This window comes from Oncorhynchus keta, chromosome 13 (assembly GCF_023373465.1).
Source record: "Oncorhynchus keta strain PuntledgeMale-10-30-2019 chromosome 13, Oket_V2, whole genome shotgun sequence".
NCBI classification, from domain to species: domain Eukaryota; kingdom Metazoa; phylum Chordata; class Actinopteri; order Salmoniformes; family Salmonidae; genus Oncorhynchus; species Oncorhynchus keta.
Window position 1 is genome coordinate 18,093,933 of NC_068433.1, and position 17,163 is coordinate 18,111,095.

At 42.0% G+C, this 17,163-nt stretch overlaps 1 protein-coding gene and 1 long non-coding RNA gene across 5 annotated transcripts in view; one reads left to right on the forward strand and one right to left on the reverse strand.

Annotated features, from left to right (window-relative positions):
• Positions 1 to 17,163, forward strand: part of LOC118391980 (synaptopodin-2-like) — a 41,280-nt gene that overhangs the window by 7,035 nt on the left and 17,082 nt on the right. The window lies entirely within an intron of this gene.
• LOC118391983 (uncharacterized) overlaps positions 14,963 to 17,163 on the reverse strand; it is a 58,029-nt gene continuing 55,828 nt past the window's right edge. Inside the window, exon 5 of the long non-coding RNA XR_004827273.2 lies at positions 14,963 to 16,863. This is a non-coding gene — a long non-coding RNA (uncharacterized LOC118391983). The remainder of the gene's footprint in view (positions 16,864 to 17,163) is intronic.

Below are 17,163 nucleotides of genomic sequence, written 5' to 3' on the forward strand. Positions count from 1 at the left end.
TTGTACATGTAGGTAGGGGTGAAGTGACTATGCATAGATAATAAACAGAGACTAGCAGCAGTGTAAAAAATAAATGGGGGTGGGGTGGGGCAGCAATGTAAATAGTCCGGTGGCCATTTGATTAATTGTTCAGCAGTCTTATGGCAAGGGGGAGAAGCTGTTAAGGAGACTTTTGGTCCTAGACTTGGCGCTCCGGTACCGCTTGCTGTGCGGTAGCAAAGAGAACAGTCTATACCTTGGGTGACTGTTTTCTTTGACAATTTTGGGGATCGTCTCTGACACCGCTTAGTATATAGGTCCTGGATGGCAGGAAGCTTGGCCCCAGTGATGTACTGGGCTGTACACACTATCCTCTGGAGCGCCTTATGGTCAGATGTCAAGCAGTTGCCATACCAGGCGGTGATGGAACCGGTCACGATACTCTCGATGGTGCAGCTGTAGATCTTTGAGGATCTGGGGACCCATGGCAAATCTTTTCAGTCTCCTGAGGGGGAAAAGGTGTTGTCGTGCCCTCTTCTCGACTGTCTTGGTGTGTTTGGACCATGATAGTTCGTTGATAATGTGGACACCAAGGAACTTGAAACTCTCGACCCACTCCACTACAGCCCCATCGATGTTAATGGGGGCCTGTTCGGCCCGCATTTTCCTGTAGTCCACAATCCAGGTCCTTTTGTCTTGCTCAAGTTAAGTGACTGGTTGTTGTCCTGGCACCACACTGCCAGGTGTCTGACCTCCTCCGTATAGGCTTTCTCATCGTTGTCGGTGATCAGGCCTACCACTGTTGTATCATCAGAAAACTCAATGATGGTGGAGTTGTTTGGCCATGCAGTAATGAGTGAACAGGGAGTACTGGAGGGGACTAATAACACATTCCTGAGGGGACCCTGTATTGAGGATAGGTGTGGCAGACGTATTGTTGCCTACCCTTACCACCTGGGGTCGGCCTGTCAGGAAGTCCAGGATCCAGTTGCAGAGGGAGTTGTTTAGTCCCAGGGTCCTTTAGTTTTATGATGAACTTTGTGGGCACGGAGGATGTTGAACTCTGAGATGTAGCCAATGAACAGCATTCTCACATAGTTGTTGCTTTTGTCCAGGTGGGAAAGGGCAGTATGGAGTGCGATTGAGATTGCGTCATCTGTGGATCTGTTGTGGTGGTGTGCGAATTTGAGTGGGTCTAGGGTATCTGGGATGATGCTGTTGATGTGAGCCAGTCTTTCAAAGCACTTCATGGCTACTGACGTGAGTGCTACGGGGTTGTAATCATTTAGGCAGGTTAACTTCAGTTCCTAGAGCACAGGTATTATGGTGGTCTGCTTGAAACATGTAGGTATTACACACTCGATCAGGGAGAGGTTGAAAATGTCAGTGAAGACACTTGTCAGGTTGTCCACGCATGCTTTGAGTACACGTCATGGTAACGCGTCTGGCCCTGTGGGTTTGTGAATGTTGACCTGTTTTAAAGGTCTTCCTCACACCCCCTACCGAGAGCGTTATCACACAGTCATGTGAAACAGCTGGTGCTCTCATGCATGCTTCAGTGTTGCTTGCCTCAAAACGAGCATAAAAAGGCATTTAGCTCCGCTGGTAGGCTCGCATCACTGGGCAGCTCGCGGCTAGGTTTCCCTTTCACTAGTCCGTAATAGTTTTCAAGCCCTGCCACATCCGATGAGCCTCAGAGCCGATGTAGTAGGATTCAATCTTAATCCCGTATTGACGTTTTTGCCTGTTTGATGGTTCGTCTGAGGGCATAGGGGGATTTCTTATAAGCGTCCGGATTAGTGTCCCGCTCCTTGAAAGCGGCAACTTTAGCCATTAGCTCGATGCGGATGTTGCCTGTACTCCATGGCTTCTGGTTGGGATATGTACGTATGGTCACTGTGTGGACGACGTCGTCGAAGCACTTATTGATGATGCTGATGAGTGGTATACTCCTCAATGTCAATGGATGAATCCCGGAACATATTCCAGTCTGTGCTAGCAAAACAGTCCTGTAGCGTAGCATCCGCGTCATCTGACCAGTTCTGTATTGAGCGAGTCACTAGTACTTCCTGCTTGTAAGCAGATTTTTGTATGCATCTATGGGTGTGGAGTAAAGGTGGTCGAGAGTTTTTGTCCCTCTGGCTGCACGTGACATGCTGGTAGAAATTAGGTCAAACGGATTTAAGTTTGCCTGCATTAAAGTCCCCGGCCACTAGGAGCGCCACTTCTGGATGAGCATTTTCTTGTTTCCTTATGGCTTTATACAGCTGGTTGATTGCGGTCTTAGTGCCAGCATCGGTTTGGAGTGGTACTGTAAATAGACGGCTACAAATAATATAGATTAGAACTCTCTTGGTAGATAGTGTGGTCTACATCTTAACTTAAGGTACTCTACCTTAGGCGAGCAATACCCTAAGACTTCTTTAACCTCTCTGGGGTCGTTCGGGACGCTAGCATCCCAACTCGCCAACAGCCAGTGAAATTTCAGGCGCCAAATTCAAAACAACAGAAATCTCATAATTAAAATTCCTCTACCATACAAGTATTTTACACCATTTTAAAGATACACTTCTCGTTAATCCAACCACCGTGTCCGATTTCAAAAAGGCTTTCCGGCAAAAGCAGAACAATATCATTATGTTAGGTCAGCAACTCGTCACAGAAAGCATTCAGCCATTTTCCAACCAAAGAGGAGGTGTCACAAAAAGCAGAAATATAGATAAAATCAATCACTAACCTTTGACGATCTTCATCAGATGACAGTCCCAGGACTCAATGTTACACAATACATATATGTTTTGTTCGATCAAGTTCATATTTATATCCAAAAACCTCAGTTTACATTTGCGCCATGTTCAGAAATGCCTCCAAAACATCTGGAGAAATGGCAGAGAGCCACATCAAATAACAGAAATACTCATCATAAACTTTGATGAAAGATACATGTTTTCCATAGAATTAAAGATGAACATAACCTCTTGCGGCGAGCCATCCCGGTTCCGGGATCGTGAATACAGCCTCAAGCTCATTACCATAGCGCAACGTTAACTATTCATGAAAATCGCAAATTAAATGAAATCAATATGCTAGCTCTCAAGCTTAGCCTTTTGTTAACAACACTGTCATCTCAGATTTAAAAAAATATGCTTCTCAACCATAGCAAAACAAGCATTTGTGTAGCAGCATTTAGCGTTAGCATAGCATTTAGCATTAGCATTCAGCAGGCAACATTTTTACAAAAACCAGAAAACCATTCAAATAAAATCATCTACCTTTGAAGAACTTCGGATGTTTTCAATGAGGAGACTCTCAGTTAGATAGCAAATGTTCCGTTTTTCCTGAAAGATTATTTGTGCAGGAGAAATCGCTCCATTTTGTGAGTCACGTTTAGCTACTAAAAAAACCTGTATCCAGGATTGTGTAAATCTATCCGCAAGCTCATTAGCATAACACAACGTTAACTATTCATGAAAATCGCAAATGAAATTAAATCAATATGCTAGCTCTCAAGCTTAGCATTTTGTTAACAACACTCATCTCAGATTTTCAAAAATATGCTTCTCAACCATAGCAAAACTAGCATTTGTGTAACAGTATTGATAGCTATTGATAGCTAGCATTAGCATTTAGCGTTAGCATCAGCAGGCAACATTTTCACAAAAACCAGAAAAACATTCAAATAAATCATTTACCTTTGAAGAACTTCGGATGTTTTCAATGAGCAGACTCTCAGTTAGATAGCAAATGTTCAGTTTTTCCTGAAAGATTATTTGTGCAGGAGAAATCGGTCCGTTTTCTGCGTCATGTTTGGCTACCAAAAAAAAAACGAAAATTCAGTCATTACAACGCAAACTTTTTTCCAAATTAACTCCATAATATCGACTGAAACATGGCAAACGTTGTTTAGAATCAATCCTCAAGGTGTTTTTCTACATATCTCTTCAAAGATATATCGTTCGTGGAAGTGTGCTTTCCCCTCTGTATACCATGGGAAAATGCCAGCAGCTGAAAATTACGCACCAATTTAGACAAAGGACACCGGGCGGACCCCTGGCAAATGTAGTCTCTTATGGCCAATCTTCCAATGATATGCCTACAAATACGTCACAATGCTGCAGACATCTTGGACGAACGGCAGAGAGCTTCGGTTCATTCATGGCACATTCACAGCCATATAAGGAGACGATGGAAAACAGAGCCTCAAAAATTCTGCTCATTTCCTGTTTGAGGTTTCATCTTGGTTTCACCTGTAGCATGAGTTCTGTGGCACTCACAGATAATATCTTTGCAGTTTTGAAAACGTCCGAGTGTTTTCTTTCCAAAGCTGCCAATTATATGCATAGTCGAGCATATATATATATATATATATATATATATATATATATATATTGCTTAAAACGGGAACGTTTTTTTATCCAATAATGAAATAGCGCCCCCATAGCTTCAACTGGTTAAGCAAGCCATACAGTTACCCGCGAAATTGTGGAGTCAACAAAAGTCATAAATAGCATTATAAATCTTCACTTACCTTTGCTGATATTCGTCGTATTGCACTCCCAGGACTCCCACAAGAAACGTTTGTTTTGTTCGATTACGTCCATATTTATGTCCAAATACCTCTGTTTTGTTCGCGTTTAGTTCACTATTCCAAAGGCACAATGCGCGATGTTTACAATCAATCCTTAGGGTCTTTTTATACTAATAGCGTATTCATTACAGAGGAAAAAGAAGGAACGGTGCACCCGCGTGACAACGCAGTAAACAACTGATTGGCTTCAGCCTAGTCCACTTGTTGAAACAGCTCTTATTCGACACCCTTCTGCAATAGAAGCCTCAAACAACTTTCTAAAGACTGTTGACATCTGCTGGAAGCCTTGGGAAGTGCAATTTGGCCCCATAGACACAGCATATTGGATAGGCGATCACTTAAATGAAACTACAAATCAGCTGTTATTGACAAATGGACACTCCCCCGCCCCACGTCTTACCAGATGTAGCTTCTTTACATACTCCTCTACGATTCTCAGAAGGCAGCCTGACCTCCGCCCCTTTTTATCCATCTTTTTTTCACGCAATTGATGGGGATTTGGGCCTGTTCCCGAGAAAGCAGTATATCCTTCACGTCAGACTCGTAAAAAAATAAAAAATCTTCTTACAGTTTGAGGTGAGTAATTGCTGTTTTGATGTCCAGAAGTTATTTTTGGTCATAAGAGATGGTAGCAGCAACATTATGTACAAAATAAGTAAAAAAATAAGTTGCAAAGAAAACCTAACAAAATTGCAGTTGGTTAGGAGCACGTAAAATGGCAGCCATCCCCTCCGGTACCATTCTGACTTCTGCTCCCCTAATCCTAACCTTTACCATTAACCTAACCTTTATTCTAAACCTAACCTTAGGAAAGTATTATTTATCACAGACTTCAAAGCGCAAGTCTGTGCGTGGCTCTCACGGTTTGTTTGTTCATCACCTGAGATGTGAATAAAAATACCCTCAAATGATCGGTGACATTCTGTGCTGTCACCTCACGAAACATTTGATATCAAATAAAAAATGCTGCCGTATAGAGCTAAATGTACAATTTTAGCTTTCCTGTCCAAATACATACAGAGTAGTGGAGGCTGGTGGGAGGAGCTATAGGAGGATGGGCTCATTGTAATATCTGGAAATGGAATCATCGGAACGGAATCAAACATATGGAAACCACGTTCGACTCCGTTCCATTAATTCCATTCCAGCCATTACAATGAGCTCATCCTCCTATAGCTCCCCCCTACCAGCCTCCTCGGATACAGAGGGGAACGTAAACTCCAAGGAAAATACCAATCTCCGATAAGAGGGTAAAGAGACCAAATAAATACTTCCAGGTTGGGTTTAGCTACTGAATTAATCATACAATGAAACACTACAACACTTGCACCATACCAAACGAACTTGCGGTTTCCCTTTCCCTATCTCTCATGGTAATGGTTGATTAATCACTGTCACGTGGCATTTCCTGCCACATTGCAGGGAGTTGTGGCAAACGGAGTCCTTTGATTTCTATAGCCCCTTGAAATTATATCACTTGACAGACAGGCAGGCACGGGAAATTGCATGAGATGAAAAACGCCCTGGGAATTCATCCATGAAGGCTAATTATGGATCTTGGATTGCTATGACAATATAAAAATATAGCTACATGGGATTCAGTTTGCGCTACAGCTCATTTGAAAGTGCCAGTGATGCTACTCCAACATGGTTAAATCCTATGAGATAGGTATGTTGTCCTGTTTCTGTGTCCAAGCAGAATCCAGACAGGCGGACAATCACCCTCAAGTTACCTTCCTATGTAGTCTGCACAGATGGTAGCAAGTGTATGGATAGGGCTATTTTGGCCTTCCAATTACTGAGATATGTCACTGCGAATCAAGTCAACCCTGTTGTCTGACGACCAGAATAAATGTTTCCTTCAAATAAAGACTTTGGATTCCCTTTGCGTAAATAGCAATGTCATTACAGGGAGGAGTGCTGAAGTCATTTCAAAAGAGAGCAGTAAAGTCATTTCCCATATTTTGGGGAATATCGCTCCTGGGTGAGAGCAGTCTTAACTCTTCTTTGGACCAGTTTTCTAGACTAAAAAGCTTGCTCATTAGAGAGTCTCCATTGAAATATCCTATTAGTCCAGGACTAGTCCTAATCTGTGTCCGGGAAACCAGCCCTGTGAGTATAGCGGCCTTTTGTTACTTGTGCATTAGTCCTAATGGTGGACCACATGCGCTTGATTAAGATGCTGTACTATTAAATATCCCTTTCTCATGCATCCCTCACAGTCGTAGAGTTATAGCAGGAGACAAATGGCTCTGTCCAATCACAAGTGGTGACTGCAGGATTTCACTGTGGTGGCCAATCAGTGCTTGTCCCTTCCTGTGAGGACGAAAATGAAAACCTTGATATCAAGTTGAGTGATTTTGTTTTAAACAGTATGCACTGCCTTATCAATTCAATTAATGCATAAAACAAACGCACAGCTTTGTGTTATTTCATGTTACTCCAGAAGATTCGGCTTACAGATGTAACCCCTTATCTTTTTTTGTTGTCTGTGGGCTGAATGCGTTTGTAGTACCTCAGGTTACCACTGACGAACTCAAAGTTACTGAGTGCACCTTTAAATACAGTATATAGAGGCAGTAACAGTCAGTTGCCATTCCATGAGTAGCCAGCGCTACCTGTAAAACCGCTAGAAAATGTTTGCCTGAGATTTGAAAACATAATTGCTTAAAGCTGCATGGAACTGCCTGAAGCTTTGTGTTCAATGCACAGTCTTGTGTTTCCTGTGATTTTGTGTGGAGTTTAAGACACTAAAAAGTAGGACATTTGGGAAAGGCGCAGTCAGGCATGGCACGAGCATGAATTGTCTAATTTTGGCCCTACAGATGACAATATAAAATGTCTGACTGTTAAAAATCTTGATGTATGGTAAATACCACATTGTAACTACGTGAGATTGTGTTGAACGCTGCACTGTAATCTGAACGACAGATTCAAACCTCACACTCTTTATGAATAATAAAAAGCATCGGGGTGTTTCCTTTGTTGATCTTTCCAAACCAAGAGCAAAATAGAAACAGATGAAAAATAACAATTCAAACGCAGCATATACAATAACCGGAGGAACCCAAGACTGAAATTTAACAGTGGCAACTCAGTCCGGTCTAGAATATTGTCTGACATTATGTGTGTATCACTATGGCTCAGGAGGGGAAAGAAATGAAAGGAGTGGTGCTGTGGTGGTCCAGACAGACTTTCCTCCCATAGAGAGGTACGAGTCCAAACACAGGCTCACAGGAGTTCTCCATATATGGCCGTTTGCACACAGATGGCTCCTAAAACTCAGGCTGGAGTCCGACTGCTTTATCAGATGGTTACCAGCTCATTAACCCAATGAAGCAGCCGTAAAATAAACACCTGAGGAGGCGTTTTTCTTTCTGGTCTTGACGAGAAAAAATGACTGTGGGTGGAGATTCTCTTCTGCACTGATCAACCAATCGATTCATGTGGAGGAGGAGTTAAGATGTCACCTTGTTAAAGTCCAAAAGCAGAAGTCGCGTCACAGGCTCTTTCCATTTCCCCTTAAAACAGGATGCATCCGGTTATTTCCAACCTGCAGAGGGTGCCAGCTCGTAAAATAAACCCATAAAACACATCTGTATATATAGCGAGATCTCGTATTTATCACAGGTTGTCAGGCTGTTTCCTTTTTAGAAGTGTTAAACTCTTAGCTTCATGCCCAGACTTGTTTGATACTAAGTGTGATGGAAATGGTATTTGTGTAGAAGTACCGTATATTATAATTATTGTACGGTATACATATGTGAGTCATGTTGATACTATGTTGGCTAGAATGGGGACTGGTTTAATGAACTCCGACAGAGGCAGTTGGCCAGAATGAGGGGGCTCAAAACAACGTAGGAGAGGCAGCACATTACATTCTGGCCCAGGGTTACAAGCAGAGTGAGTGACAACAACAAGGCCTATACGCCATGCAAGTGATGCGTTCCTGCATCTTACTACCTGATCTTTTGCATGGGCTTCAATATATATCATCAAATTAATGAAAATCAGGTCAAATAAGATACGTACAATTATATTTTGTGTTTGTGGATGAATCGACTTTGACGTTTTTGCGATGAAGACCATTTCGCTACGTTTTTGCCCATAGAAGACCATTAAAAAAGCCTACAAAAGTTTCAAAACTGAAAGGCTATTTGCAAGTAATGAAAGATGCATGAGGTAGAGACAGAAAGTTAAGGCTGCTCATGTGGTTGTCATTAGGGGTAGTGGAGGAACATTAAAGTGTAAAAAAATGTACTTTGTTGTAATTCTCTGGTGTGATCAACGCCAAGATTTGTCCTTTAGAAGCAATTTTTTAATAAAGGCCCAATTCTGTACTTAAGGAAGTAGAGACAACATGGTGTAAAATACGCAGATGTGATCATGTATAAACATCTATTTATTCATTACATTCATTCATTACATACTATATTTGTGAAAACATTATTCCCGTTGATGGAATAAAACTGTATGCATGAAGCATCTCCAGCAGAGGAGGCTGGTGGGAGGAGCTATAGAAGGAAGGGCTCATTATAATGGCTGGAATGGAATAAATGGAAAGGTATCAAACACAATCTTATGGAAAGCACATTTGACTCCATTTCATTTAATCCATTCCATACATTACAATGAGCCCATTTTCCTATAACTCCTCCCACCAGCCTCCTTTGGTCTCCAGTCCATGTCATCTTACTCATTATTAGCTAAAATACTAAACTGATCCTAGATCAGTGGTCCTACTCAGACTTTATGCATATGGGTGCAGAACTTTAGATGGAAACATGGCTCTCTCGTGATATACTGTCCCAGTATATACAGCCAGCTGGGTTCTCGGGACATCGCGCAGACAGGAATAAAGAACACTCCAAGAAGAAGAAATGTGGGGGTGTATGTTTCATGATTAAGTACTCATGGTGTGATTGTGATAACATATGGAAACTCAAGTCCTTTCGTTCTACCAACCTAGAATACCTCACAATCAAATGCAGACCGTATTAACTCCCAAGAGAATTCACTTCGGTTATAGTCACAGCAGTGTATATTCCCCCTCAAGCAGATACCACGAAGGCCCTCAAAGAACTACACTAGACTTTATGTAAACTGGAAACCACATATTCTGATGCTGCATTTATTGTAGCTGGGGATTTTAACAAATCAAATCTGAGGAAAATGCTACCGAAGTTCTACCAACACATTGACTGTAGTACTCAGGCTGGGAAAACATTGGACCACTGCTACTTAACTTTTTGAAATGCCTACAAGCCCCTTCCCCCGTCCTCCCTTCGAGTAAATCTGATCACAACACTTTGCTCTTCCCTTCCTGAAGGCAGAAACTCAAACATTAAGTACCCATGCTAAGGTCTATTCAATGCTGGTCTGACCAATCGGAATCCATGCTTCAAGATTGTATTGATCACGCGGACTGGGATATGTTCCGAGTAGCCTCTGAGAATAACATTGACGAATACACTGATACAGTGACTTGAGTTCATCAGGAAGTGTATACAGTGCCTTGCGAAAGTATTCGGCCCCCTTGAACTTTGCGACCTTTTGCCACATTTCAGGCTTCAAACATAAATATATAAAACTGTAATTTTGTGAAGAATCAACAACAAGTGGGACACAATCTTGAAGTGGAACGACATTTATTGGATATTTGAAAAAAATGTAACAAATCAAAAACTGAAAAATTGGGCGTGCAAAATTATTCAGCCCCCGTAAGTTAATACTTTGTAGCGCCACCTTTTGCTGCGATTACAGCTGTAAGTCGCTTGGGGTATGTCTCTATCAGTTTTGCACATCGAGAGACTGAATTTTTTCCCATTCCTCCTTGCAAAACAGCTCAAGCTCAGTGAGGTTGGATGGAGAGCATTTGTGAACAGCAGTTTTCAGTTCTTTCCACAGATTCTCGATTGGATTCAGGTCTGGACTTTGACTTGGCCATTCTAACACCTGGATATGTTTATTTTTTAACCATTCCATTGTAGATTTTGCTTTATGTTTTGGATCATTGTCTTGTTGGAAGACAAATCTCCGTCCCAGTCTCAGTTCTTTTGCAGACTCCATCAGGATTTCTTCCAGAATGGTCCTGTATTTGGCTCCATCCATCTTCCCATCAATTTTAACCATCTTCCCTGTCCCTGCTGAAGAAAAGCAGGCCCAAACCATGATGCCGCCACCACCATGTTTGACAGTGGGGATGGTGTGTTCAGGGTGATGAGCTGTGTTGCTTTTACGCCAAACACAACGTTTTGCATTGTTGCCAAAAAGTTCAATTTTGGTTTCATCTGACCAGAGCACCTTCTTCCACATGTTTGGTGTGTCTCCCAGGTGGCTTGTGGCAAACTTTAAACAACACTTTTTATGGATATCTTTAAGAAATGGCTTTCTTCTTGCCACTCTTCCATAAAGGCCAGATTTGTGCAATATACGACTGATTGTTGTCCTATGGACAGAGTCTCCCACCTCAGCTGTAGATCTCTGCAGTTCATCCAGAGTGATCATGGGCCTCTTGGCTGCATCTCTGATCAGTCTTCTCCTTGTATGAGCTGAAAGTTTAGAGGGACGGCCAGGTCTTGGTAGATTTGCAGTGGTCTGATACTCCTTCCATTTCAATATTATCGCTTGCACAGTGCTCCTTGGGATGTTTAAAGCTTGGGAAATCTTTTTGTATCCAAATCTGGCTTTAAACTTCTTCACAACAGTATCTCGGACCTGCCTGGTGTGTTCCTTGTTCTTCATGATGCTCTCTGCGCTTTTAACGGACCTCTGAGACTATCACAGTGCAGGTGCATTTATACGGAGACTTGATTACACACAGGTGGATTGTATTTATCATCATTAGTCATTTAGGTCAACATGAGATCATTCAGAGATCCTCACTGAACTTCTGGAGAGAGTTTGCTGCACTGAAAGTAAAGGGGCTGAATCATTTTGCATTCCCAATTTTTCAGTTTTTGATTTGTTAAAAAAGTTGGAAATATCCAATAAATGTCATTCCACTTCATGATTGTGTCCCACTTGTTGTTGATTCTTCACAAAAAAATACAGTTTTATATCTTTATGTTTGAAGCCTGAAATGTGGCAAAAGGTCGCAAAGTTCAAGGAGGCCGAATACTTTCGCAAGGCACTGTAGGAGATGTTGAACCCACTGTGACTATTAAAACCTACTCCGCTTTGAGGATAACACAGTGTCACCGACGTGGCCCGCTACCAAGGACAGTGCACTCTCCTTCTCCGTGGCGTGTTAACCCTCGCAAGGTTGCCGGCCCAGACAGCATACAGCCGCAACCCTCAGAGCATGAGCAGACCAGCTGGCTGGAGTGTTTACGGACATATTCCATCTCCCTTTTGTTTTTAAATGTTTTTTTTAACTAGGCAAGTCAATTATTATCAACTATTTTTTGTGTGTGTTTTATTTATTTTTTAAAATAGGGGGGAGATCAGCTTTAATATTGCAGATAGATTATAGCTTCCATCAATGTAGTTGTCTGCATCACTTCCAATCCCCAATATATATTTTTTGCAAATATATATATATATATATATATATATATATATATATATATATGGCGTACAGCAGGTCAGCCACCAGGGGGAGACTCGTTGAGGCCTGGTGACAGATGGAGTCTATCACGAGGCAATGGCTCCCTCTACTGGACGTGCCAGGTCTCGACGGGCTCTCCGGCCAGGACTAATTGGGGCTGATCGCTCACCAGCTGGACGAGTCCCATAAAGCTGCCAGAAGGGCAGCTCCGGGGGAAGAGAGGTTACTCCTGTATAGTCATGCTCAGTCCCAGAGGTAACGGAGGGAGCTTCCCCCAGGATACAGCAAGACCCTGGAGCCCAGAAGACGGTTGTTATTTAAATAAACACTCTTGAAACCGAGCTAATCCAACTTTGTCCGTGTCTGATCTGTGTTAACGTCTTGGCCAAACCCCCTGGTCGTGGCAGACAGATATATATATTACACACACACACTATTTTTGGGGATTAGTATATTTCCTTTATACCCTCAAACCCTACCACCCCTCCCTCAATTGGAGCAAACTAGTGAACAACAATGCTTAGGCCTGTATTTACAGGTTATACATGTACATACTATATACATTTTATGTCCATCCGGTTTGATTTCCATTTGTGATATCGTTCAAACTGTACTCTTTCAAAAAGGTTCCTAACCTGTATACGTTTTACGGGCATAGTATGTTTTACATTGGTTATCTTGTTGTTTTTAGTCCCATTCAACCCCTTCCCATCTCTCTCTTAACACCATCCATATTTGCCATGCATTTTTCAATTGTGCTGTGATGTTTCACAAAAGCTCTGAACCTTTCCATTCTCATAGTTTCTACAATTGTAAATTGAAAATAAATATTTTGCAAAAAATATGACTATATTATTGAGCGATTGACTATGACTTTTCAGATCACCCAGAAATGCTATCTGCAGGGTTAGCTCCAGGTAAATAATGCAAATCTTTAGCCATTCCTGGACCAAAAACAAGCTACTTATGGACAGTACCAAACCAATGATCTAATGATTATGCCTCTTCGCAGAAAAAACCTGCAGAGCTCTGGTGGTTGTATTTCCCATATAAATAATATTCTGTTGGTTGCAAGAATTCTTATTTACAATGACAGCCTACCCCGGCCAAACCCTCCCCTGACGTCACTGATCCAAATTGTGATCCGCCCTATTCCAGCCACCCTATCCCAGTCTGTTGTCCCCACTTGCTTCAAGATGTCGACCACTGTTCCTCTACCAAAGAAAGCAAATAGTAACTGAACTAAATGACTATCGCCTTGTAGCACTCACTTCTGTCATCCTGAAGTGCTTTGAGAGGCTAGTTAATGATCATATCATTTCTTCCTTACCTGACACCCTAGACACACTTCAATTTTCGATATTTTGGACTTCAGGGTACAGCAGAGGGAGCACATGCAGGGGACACACAAGTATGTCACTACAGATTGGGAGTCCCATAGGGCGGCGTACAATTGGCCCAGCTTTGTCCGGGTTAGGATTTGGCCAGGTTATGATTTGGCCGGGTTAGGATTTGGCCGGGTTAGGCCTCATTGTAAATAAGAATTTGTTCTTAACTGGACTTGCCTAGTTAAATAAAGGTTAAATAAAATAAATGAAACTACAATTCTTGTAATTTGTGCAATAACCAATTACTGACACAGTGGCTTCAGGTTTAATGGAGAATTGAGTAGAAAACAATGCAGATTTTTACTACCAAAGTGAAAGCAAACGTGCTTCTACACCTGCATTGCTTGCTGTTTGGGGTTTTAGGCTGGGTTTCTGTACAGCACTTTGAGATATCAGCTGATGTACGAAGGGCTATATAAATACATTTGATTTGATTTGATTTGATGGTTGCATTTGCATGGTTTGCTGCTATATACACGGTACATTAACATTTGAGTCATTTAGCAGAGACTTAACCAGAGCAACTTACAGTAAGTGCATTCATATTAAGATAGCTTGGTGAGAACCACATATCACAGTCATAATAAGTACTTTTTGGGGGGGAAAAAACAAGTACACAGTTTACATTTTAGTTTGGGTAGGGGGTAAGTCCGATGTCTTATTTAAGATATTATTTTAAGAGGTAGGGTAACGGATCTTTTTGGAAGATTGGCAGGGACTGCTGTCTTAGCATCAGGGGGAAGGAAGCTCGTTCCACTACTGGGGTGTCAGGACAGAGAAGAGCTTTGACTGGGCTAAGTGGGAGCTGACCTCCCGTAGGGGTAGAAGTGCCAAAAGACCAGAGGTGGCAGAACAGAGTGCTCAGGTTGGAATGTAGGGTTTGAGCATAGCCTGAAGATGGGAGGGGCAGTTCCCCTTGCTGGTCCGTAGGCAAGCACTGTGGTCTTGTAGTGGATGCGAGCTTCGACTGGAAGCAAATGGAATGTACAGAGGAGAGGGATTTGTATGAATAACGATACACACCTTTTGTCCTCCACACCCCTAAAGAACAGCCATTTAAACGACACTGGCCACTCCAGTAGGTGCTGCACTGACCATAAGAAATTAACTGCCAGTGCTGGATACTGTTTAAAAAGGGCCAATCTGCAGATCAGTCATTAACAAAATTGGACACCACGCCACTGTTTTGATAAACTGCCGAGGGAGAAAGGTAACCACACAAATGTATAGACAGAGCTATGGATGAAAAATTATAGTTAACACAATCTCTTTACACTCGTGGGAATTGGCCTATAGGGATACATTTAACTGTTTTTTTTACAGATATATGAAAAGCATAGGCATTGTAGCGACTGAAAGGGAACAGTTTGGAGACTATGGGGAAATTATTAGACCAAAGTTGAGGACAACAGTTCACCTGACACAAGACTGAATCCAAACATTACACTGTTGATTTTATTTAGCATTTTACATTTACTGTACTTTTCACTGCATTTGTTGATAACAACATCTGAACATACTCTGGATACATTCAGTAACACGATAAGAATATTCCTGGAAAATGTGGGGTAGGTGCAACGTAGACAACAAAATGACAAGGTTTTAAGTGAGAGGACTAACTGGTTTCTCCAAGTGGCCACAGACTCTCAATAGGGTGCACAGGTCCTAGGTCATTTCAATGCACTTTTATAACTCAAAGAAGGTTCTTTTTTTGAGCTCTCCTAGCTCTGCCGTTGAGGAACTAGAGCAAGCACACTTGTACTTTTGTTTGGAACACAACCCTGCATCCCCGCCATCAGACAATTACTGTTGTTGTTTACGGTCCATTGTAAATAGCCTATTATAAATCGTAATCTGGGTCAAGTGGGCATCAATTAGTGGGCGGGATGGGGGCAACTTCTTGTCGTGTGCCGTGCTCAAATTCAGAATGTCTGTCGGTCAAAACCAATACAGCGATTTGAAGCATAGAGCCAGAGCTTTGACGTAATTTATAACATGTTACTGCAGCCACTGCGTTCAAATTTAGGCGTGTACGAGTGTAAAGGGTTAAAGCTATACAGTGTTTGTTAATAATTACATTTAAAAACATATTTTTTTGTATTTATTTATTATACAAAAAAATGTACCCCCCTTTTTCTCCCCAATTTTGTGATATCCAATTCGTAGTTAGTCTTGTCCCATCGCTGCAACTGCCGTACGGACTCGGGAGAGGTGAAGGTCAAGAGTCGTGCTACTTCCGAAAGATGACCCCGCCAAGCCACACTGCTTCTTGCCACAATGCCCGCTTAACCCAGAAGCCAGTCGCACCAATGTGTCAGAGGAAACACCGTACACCTAGCGACGGTGTCAGCGTGCACTGCACGCGACCAGCCACGGGAGTCGCTAGAGCGCGATGGGACAAGGACATCCCGGCCAGCCAAACCCTCCCCTAACCCAGACGACGCTGGGCCAATTGTGCTCCACCTCATGTATCTCAGTCGCGGCAGGCTGCAACACAGCCTGGAATCGAACCAGGATCTGTAGTTACACAGCTAGCACTGCGATGCAGTGCCTTAGACTGCTGCACCAGTCTTTTTTACAAACAATATAATAACTACTTTGGGTTCTAATGGTGTACGACAGTTAAACTAAGCTTATGAGGCATTTATAAAAGGTATATTCTTGTATACGTATATCATTAATTAAAAAGTCCAAAAATCACACATTGCACCTTCACATTTTTCCAAATCATACTAATTTCACTAATAACCACATATAGAGTATTTACATGTCTTTCACTCTATATAGTTTCATCACAGTGGTAGTTGTATAGTTCCTTTACTAGATGCAATCTATTTATAGTTGATTTACTACAGCTTTATAAAGTGAAGGGTTATTGCAGTAGTATGTTATATTAATCTACAATGCATTGAGCATGTTTGAAATGTTTCCACCACATTTTATTTCTCATATTTTGCAATCTTGCTCTTAACATTCTAGAGATCAGTAAATGTCATTTCAATAAGTACAGTAACATAATATCACTGTGCCAACAGTACACAAGTGACACAGTTATATTAAATGAAATAAGTATCAATGTCAGCTGAGTCCATATATTTCCCTATTAGTTCAGCTATTGAGTGATGAAGTTGAGGTGGTTTGAAGCTGTAGATACAGTACCACTGTCACCCAAAGTGCGAGAGAAGGTCAGTGGTAACTCCTGCACTTAAACACCCCCTGCTGCTTGGCTATTCTGAACGTCTGGGTTACGGCTCTGAACGAAGCAGCAATTTGCATTGTTGGGTCACACGACGAGCACCTGTTGTGGTATGTTCACTGGTGGGCACTGTGCGCTCTGATGTCACATTTGGAGAGATGACCTGTCAGGATTGTCCACACTGGCTGGTTACACTGGCATTTGAATATAGTAGCCAATGGGAGCATTGGGTTAACATGTGAATACAGTGGTGATTTCCTATGTTGACCTTTTTGTCAGCAGTTGCTCTGAAAATGTATGGCGTGGATTAGTATTGTAAGGTATTGTTGTGCCATCATCTAAGTCAATGATATCTAAATGGTGGTACTGTACTGGTACACATTTGTAGCATTTGGACTCGTATCAATAAAGACCTGATTTAACTTTGGACTCCTCACGGCAAGTGGAACAGAAGACTTTGGCT